This window comes from Arachis duranensis, chromosome 7 (genome assembly GCF_000817695.3).
Source record: "Arachis duranensis cultivar V14167 chromosome 7, aradu.V14167.gnm2.J7QH, whole genome shotgun sequence".
In the NCBI taxonomy this organism is placed as follows: domain Eukaryota; kingdom Viridiplantae; phylum Streptophyta; class Magnoliopsida; order Fabales; family Fabaceae; genus Arachis; species Arachis duranensis.
The window spans coordinates 52,803,332-52,811,282 of record NC_029778.3 but is presented as its reverse complement, the minus strand read 5'-3'; the positions used below and the strand labels follow the sequence as shown (position 1 = coordinate 52,811,282).

General features: G+C 38.0%; 1 long non-coding RNA gene across 1 annotated transcript; it reads left to right on the top strand.

The window, feature by feature from the left end:
* Positions 1-6,662: 6,662 nt before the first annotated feature.
* Positions 6,663-7,420, top strand: LOC127740599 (uncharacterized). The gene is made up of 3 exons (XR_008001189.1): positions 6,663-6,719; positions 6,800-6,847; positions 6,956-7,420. It is a non-coding gene; the product is annotated as an uncharacterized LOC127740599 (long non-coding RNA).
* The last annotated feature ends 531 nt before the right edge of the window (positions 7,421-7,951 follow it).

Here is a 7,951-nt window from a genome sequence, read left to right as displayed (position 1 = left end):
GAGCAGAATCAGAGACAAGCCATGCCTCCAAAAATCTCCTCCTTGCGGCCGAATCTCCTTCTTTCTTTTTTGGGTATGAGGAGCTCGAGATTACCTCACCAAATCTTACCATTTTTGGTGAAAATCTCAGCCACAGCATACTTTTATTTTGTTATATTTTCTTGCCATCATCATGATGGTCTTGATACTTGCTCTATCTTCTTTTCGGTGAGTAGGTGTAGCTTCCATGGTTGCTGGGTAAAGACCGAAAGAGAAGAAGGAAAGATGAGAGAGAATGTGGAGTTAAAGTAAAAGCAATTAATTGAAATGAAACAAATTAATGGGATTGCTTTTACTTTCCTTGCTTGAGTGGCGTGCTGCATTAATCAAATCAATCATGTCACTCATACTCTCTCTCATTTATGTTTCCAACGCTAGCAAATTAAAATTTGAAATCCATCCCAAAATGAGAAATGGAATCCGTTGGAAGGCACAAGGCAAATGATAACATTTGCTTTCCCGATGGATTTTTGGATCAAGCATTGGATCACTCAGCATAGATCTTGGGCTTGTAACAATAATAAAATCAATTTGGCCCATAATAACAACTAGCTTCAGCCACAAATTAATTTGGACATTTTATTTCAAGGTTGAGCTAATAGTAACCCACTTGGGCTTGTCAATTTCTTTTGTTTCGGCCCAAAATCAATTCAGCCATACTCATCATATATTCTTGCATTAAATCAAGGCTGAATATAATTGGGCTTGCACTAGAATTTTATTTTCGGCCCAATTAAAAATCTGCATCACAAAATTATTAATTAACATATGTTAAATGAAAATCAATTTAATAATTTTGTAATTAAATATTTCAATAATGTTTGTTCATCATCAAAATTAAATTAGAGTTTTCCAAACTCATCACATGAGTATGTATAGGTCATGCATACGCATCATTCCAGATTCCAGCATATGCACTTAAGGTCAAACAAGAATGCATATGAATAGAGGAATAGAGTTGAAAAATCAAACTACTTTTCAAAAGGACTAGCAAACAAGAACTTCAAGTTAGGATATGAACGAACAGGTCGACTCGAACAAAATTCAAGACACACAACTGAATAGCTTCGAGAAATAGTTTCCAACGTTCCCGAAACCTACGATTCGCTTTACTCAAAACTCGTGGATCATCTATGATAACCCATTAGTGCTTTCATATACATAATTCACTAGTATTAAGCCGGCCAAAATTGATACCAAGAATTATGCAATGCAAGACTAACAGCGTTAATCAATAAACCGTCATGTGTATAAAGCTCTAATTTTCGTCATTCGACAAGGCCTAATACATGACAAACGCTCAAAGTATGCAATTGAAGCATAGTCTGTCCATTCCTCAAGCTCTACAGGAAGGACTGCTCTGATACCATAATGTAATACCCTAACTATCAAAGCTCATGCTTTTGGCTGCGTAACTCTGATAGCTCGGACATTACGACGACTCTTATACTATTTAATACTAAAATATGAGACTGTTTAAAACTTTAAACCGCAATACCGCTCCAAGAATACTTTTGCTATACAACGTACATCCATACACACCATACAACTTATAAAAACTCACAAGGAATACATACAATAAATAACATTACAAGCATTATCCAATACCATTCCTATCCCTCTTACAGAATATATCAAGATAAAGGCGAGGGTACAATAAATAATAATCTAAAGCAATACAGAGCATTTCAACAACAACTAAATAAACTCTTCGTGACTTCTGCGCCCATATCCTGAAAGGGAAAAAATGTAGGGGGTGAGAACATCATCCTCGAAAGGGTTCTCAGTAGAGGGTGTTTGGGAATTACTATAATAGGATACGTGAAGATAAACCATACCAATGATTAATAACCGACTTATGCCTCTTTTTAAAAACAACGGTTTACAATAAAAGAGAAATCTGAAATCCTTTTCTGAAAGAGGAAAATGTTCATTTAAAACAATATTCAAAGCCTTTCAAAAGGTTTATCTATGCTGAACGAATTTAGCCTTTCATACTTTTCCAAACCAGAAACACAAAACCGAAATCAACCATCGGTCCATCTCAATTCAACCACGGCCCTAGGTCCAAACAATCCAACCAACAACCAATCACCACAATCCAACAGAGTCCCAGTTGCAAACACAGATAGGAGGTTCAAGCACAAACAAACAGTTACAACAAGTAGAACAAGTAGCAGTTAATCTCAAATAGTCCCAAAGGCAAACTAAGTATAATATTCACACCTAAACAATGTCACAAAGATGCATATGATTCATGCCTGTCCTAGTGGCTGATGATATCATCTGTCGGTTATAGAGCCAGCCCGACAAGTCCTGGTAGCTAACCATTGGACTGTCCCTCTGTCGTGTTTCCCCAACTTGAGTTATACTCAATATAATTATGATCATAATCATGATCCATATCCATCACCCTCACTGGTGAATATTCACGGGGGCGAGCTCATCCGGTGCTTTCACAGTGCCCGGCCACCCTGACGACATAGGGTCAACAGAGCTTCGAGTCTCCACTTGGAGCACGTGGTGGCTAGCCACTGCTTTCTCCCAGGAAAACTTGTATCTCTGATAGTGGAAGTGCAAAAATCACAATTATCAATATCTCAGCATATATGCATTCATTCTCAGCCATGGATCAACATCTATCTCAGCCATCCAGCTCACAGTTTAATCCAGAACCAGCCAATATTCATATCATACACAGCCATTCCGACTCACGGTTTAATCCAGAACCAGCCAATATTCATAATCATACACAGCCATTCCGGCCCATAACAAAACAGCACTTCCACCATTCAACATCATCAAATTCATAACATCGGTATTTAAGTCATAAATCACTTTTTCTCAATTCATTTCACTTTGAAATCAAGTTTCAACTCTTTTCAGCCTTGGCTTTAAAGATCTCATTTCTCAAATCATCTCAGGATCACAAGCCACTTTTACTCAAGGAAAATTTCCCTTTGAAAACAATGCCACTCTCGGCATCCTCTTTCCAAAACTTCCATAACCATGGCAAGTTAAAGATTTATTTTGAAATATTCAAAATCATCTATCCAACAATGGAATTTTATAACAAGAGTTTCTCGGCAGAGTCTCAAGTCTTTAGGGGAGATTAATATAACTCATTTCTTCGAATTCACTAAAAATCATTAAAACATTGGCTTCCTAATTTGAGTAACAAAATAGGATCTGAGCCATACAGAGTCATGAAATCAATTACTCTTTTCAAAGCCGTTTCCTTTACTTAAACAAAAACTAGCTTCAATCCCATGAGAAATTCTAAAGCGTTTCAACTGCTCAAAAATTATTTTAGTCTTGCAAAAATTCAGAACTCAATGAGTACTTAAAACCTTTCCCAAATTAAAGCCATTGAAACTTTTTTAATTGAAACCCCCAAGTCAAATTCAAAGGCATAACCCTTTTCACATTCAAACAGCCTTAAGGCATAAGTTTCATTTAAATAACTTGTTCACAAGGGAAATGTAATACTTTGCTTAAGAAATAAGACTAAATCACAATTTCCTTTTTAATAATTCATTTCAAAAGCATAAGTCACCCCTTTCTCAATAATTCAGATAAAATAGTAGGAGCCGTTAACTCATAAGTTTCTGAATAACGTTTCAGTAAAGTCCCGGATTCTACCGGAATTTTGACAGCACCTCCCCTAAAATTTGGACTTTGCCACCCAGTTCGGGTCCCAACAAAACCGTTCCACAATTCTTTTCAACAACCCAAAATCCAAAATCAGTTCAAGGTAAGCCAAAATCCAACCGTCAATCTCAATTCTATATTTCACGAAAACCGTTTCAAAAATCAAGCCATTATCAACCGAATAAACTAATTTCTAAAGTTTCAAAGAAACGGTTCAGTAACAACCATTTATCAAAAACCAGATCATTTAAAGCAAGTCAGGCTGAATTCAAGAGTGTATTCTATTTTTCACCTTCTTAAGAAAATCCATTCAACTCAAATCAATTTCCAACAGATTAAACTCGATCTCAAAGCTTTAAAAGAATCAACTTCAAAAGCATTTCGTTTCACAAAGACACATAATAATCCAGTCAAACAAATTTTCATAATCATTCGAGACAATCAATAAAACATAAGGCTGCTACAACCACCAAATACACATTGTCTCACATCAGTATCCATATGTAATAATTCCATACATAAAATATAGTTTTCAGAAAGTGCCCCTATCTCAAAATGCAAATTCCATAATCCAAACGCCTCATAAGTTCTTTTCGCCTCAACTCGAAATCAAAGGCAGCTTCAAAGCACAGCCCTACACATTTTCGCAGCAGCATAAACAGCTCTAAATTACAACAAGCAACCTCAGTTACTAAACTCTAGGAACATTAATACCGTAAAGGATTTAATACACATACGGGACACTAACGTAGGGCTTTTGAAACATAATTTCTTACCAGAATAACAACACGAAGCAGCTGCGATTTTGAACCGGCCCCGGCAACAGCTCCAGCAGTGGCCAGAAGCTCCGGTGGATCAACTATAAAAAACTGTGCAACATTAAAACCTTCTCGAAATCCAAAAAGGCAGAAACCTCAAATAAAACCCTTATCGGCAACTTTTCTGGCGACGACAGAAGTAGCCAAAAGCTCCAGCGGTGGTTTCGGTGGCCTTAAAATTGCTCCTGACAGCCAGAACAACGCCACGGCTTCTCCCTCCTTAAGCAGCGACAACAGCGGTGTTTTCTGGCAACCACCAATCTCCAGCATCAGCAACAGAAGCTCCAGCTAGGCACCGCAGAGTAGCAGATCGGTAGTACCGTCGGCCAAGATGCGGTGGTGGAGACGCCCTCAACCATGGTGAGACGCGGCGATTATGGACGCTCAGCGGCGGTGACTGGCTTTGTAGCAGCTCCTCGCAAGCGCTCTCCCTTCTCTCCTCCATCGATGGTGACAACGACGGCACTAGCGGTGGGGCACGCGACGGGCTGAGCACGGCGGCGAAGACCCCTTCGCTCTCTTCCTTCTCTCTCAGATCTCCCCTCTGGTCGTGAGGCTGACCCCGCGCCTCTCACTTCCTTCGACTCGACCTAACGGTGGACTCTGAGGCGGCTGTGCTTCCTCCATGCTTGTGAGCTCGACAGTGGCATTACCGTAAGGACGATGGCAAGCTCGATTGCAGCGGCCTCCTTCCTCGACTCTCACTTCTCTCTCCTCTGCACGACACGACGGCTTGGCGGCAATGACGCCCGCCGACGCCGTCCTCTCCCTCCCCTCTCCTTCTCCTTGTTTCTCTTCTCCCCCTTTCTGCGTTGAGTGTATGCGCATGCTATGTGTGCTTGTTGTATTGGTTTGTGTTTGGGTCGCTGATGGGCCTTGGGGGGAAGCGGGTAACCGGGTAGGTTTCAAGGTTAAGGTTTCATTATTTTAAAAATTAGGGTTAGGGGTAAATTGGTAATTTCAAATAAAATTGGGAATAATATAATAATTGAAACCCAAATTAAATCCAACACTAATTGTATATAGAAAAATATTATTTTGCTCATCAATTTTACAAATTATTTTCAATAAAATGTTCAAATCCAAAAATTAGAAATAATACACTTCATTTCTTCATTTTCCACAACAGCAGTATTAATATTTAAAATATTAATTACGTAGTCCAAATCATGTGAAATTCTTATTATTTCATAACTAACAACTTTATAATTCAAATATAGAAAATAATCAAATAATTATGAAATTGGATAATAATCATAACTCATCTCAAATTCAATCAATCAAAACTTGCCTTAATTATCTTTAATAAAATAACTTCTGAAATTAAGGCTACACTACAAAAAAAAAGGGTTAAAATGGCATGGAGATTAGGGCGGTTTTAAAGAACCGCCATATTATCGAGTCATTATGGCAATTTTTTCTGCTGCCGTAATTGGCTTTATATATTTTGGCGGTTCTGGTGATTATGGCGGTTTTGAACCGCCGTTTTCACACGCATATAAAAAGAAAAAAGTTGCAATCCCTAGCTCATTCAACGCCGTTCTTCCTTCTAGCTAGGGCTTCTATCCTCTCTGAACATACAACACTCTCATTTCCTCAGTGTAAAGAAGCTCTCCGACAACGCCTTCTTCCTTCTAGGGCTTCTCCTCTCTCCACCGGTTACGATCTCTTCAGGTACCTCTCCCTCTCAAGTTAAACTGAAACCGAAACCGAAATGCTGTTTTCGTACATAGAGAAGCCGAAATCGAAACTGATGCTGTTTTATTTTGTTTTTTCTTTTGTGCTGTGGAGACGAAGATTCCGGCGAGAGGCAAGGCTCTGGTGACCTCAGCATTTCGATTCCAGAAGGCACCGATTTCTTTGTTTTTGTTTGGGTTAGGATTTCAAAATTGCTTTTGATGCTGATTTTTGGGGTTTTTGTTTCTCTGCAGCTCTGTTAGAGATTTTTGGGTCTTCCGTTGAAGCATTGGATTGACGTTGGTGCGGGGGTGATTGACGACGATCTCAGGTCTTCTTTCGTTTACTTCTATTAAGGTGTTTCTCTCTCTCTCTCTCTCTCTCCCTCGCTCTCTCTGAACTCAGATCTTCTATTGCTTACTTCTATTAAGGAGTTTCTTTGATCTCCGATCTCAGATCTCAGATCTCAGAAAAAGTCTTCTACTAATCGGTGACTCGTCCGTCGGAAAATCTTGCCTCCTCCTCAGATTCGCTGTAAAACCCTCTTTTTCACACTCTTTTTTCCTCTTCTTCTAATTGTTCACCCGTTCTCTGTCTTTGATTAATTTCTTCAGGATGATTCTTATATCGACAGCTACATCAGCACCATTGGAGTTGATTTCGTATGTAACCTAATATTTTCCATTTGTTACTTTGCTTCACTGTTTAGGCCTTTCTCAATACTCATTATAATTATAATTTCACTCTATTATTTATTTATTTATTTTCAGAAAATCAGAACTGTGGAGCTGGAAGGGAAGACCATCAAGCTGCAGATTGTGAGTATTTTTTTTTTTAAATATTATGTCAATTTCTACGGCTTTTTTTTTCCTGTTTGTAACCCTTGTTTCCGTCGGTGATCTAACTATACATGTCCCATCTTGCAAAAGCCCCAAAACTATATACTAAAAATGAAGAAGCTTCGTTATATTTTAAACAAAACAATTAACGCACATGCCATGGCTTCTTTTAGTTCCATTATTATTATTATTATTATATATGTGGCTTGGTTTCAACTATATTTAGGTTTGTACTTTCTTCTCATTAAAACCAATCCTATTATGAGTATAATGCCCCACATCCCTCAGATTACAAATTTACTCACCTTTGGCGTAGTAATCTGTGGACTGTGGTCCATGGAATGTGTACAGCATAAACAACGATAATGAATTCTTGATTTCTCTTCATGTGTCCTATCTGTCTGTGTGATTTTGACATAACCAATTTTTGTTATTTTGATGTGTATATTGGACACTGGTTGAGCTGTTTCTTTGAGTTTGGACTTGCTTCTTAGGCACTTGGAACCATTTTTGTTTTGCAGTTTGGGAACTAGTTTATGAGGCAATAACTGAACTATGTTTGCTTTGTTTTGCTTACTTCTATTTAGTTCTCTTTATTTCTCAAGCAAAAGGAAGCAACTCAAGTAGTGTAAAGGTGTTATTCAAATTGTGTGTGTTTTTTCTTCTGAAGTTGATATGTTTTGCTACTCAATTTTGTCATGAGTTATTGAAATATGAGTGATTATGTTGCAGTTTGTGTAGTATGTTACAGTTTGTGTTATCCAACTATATTTAACTCAATTTTGTAGAATTCTGCACTCAAGGTTCATATATTCTTCATTATTAGGTAACTTTATTTCTTCTCTGCTGAATTATTTTGAGTATGCTTCTCTGTCTTGACTCTTGACCTTAAAGGGTAATAAAATATCTTTTCTTTTTGTGCTGTGT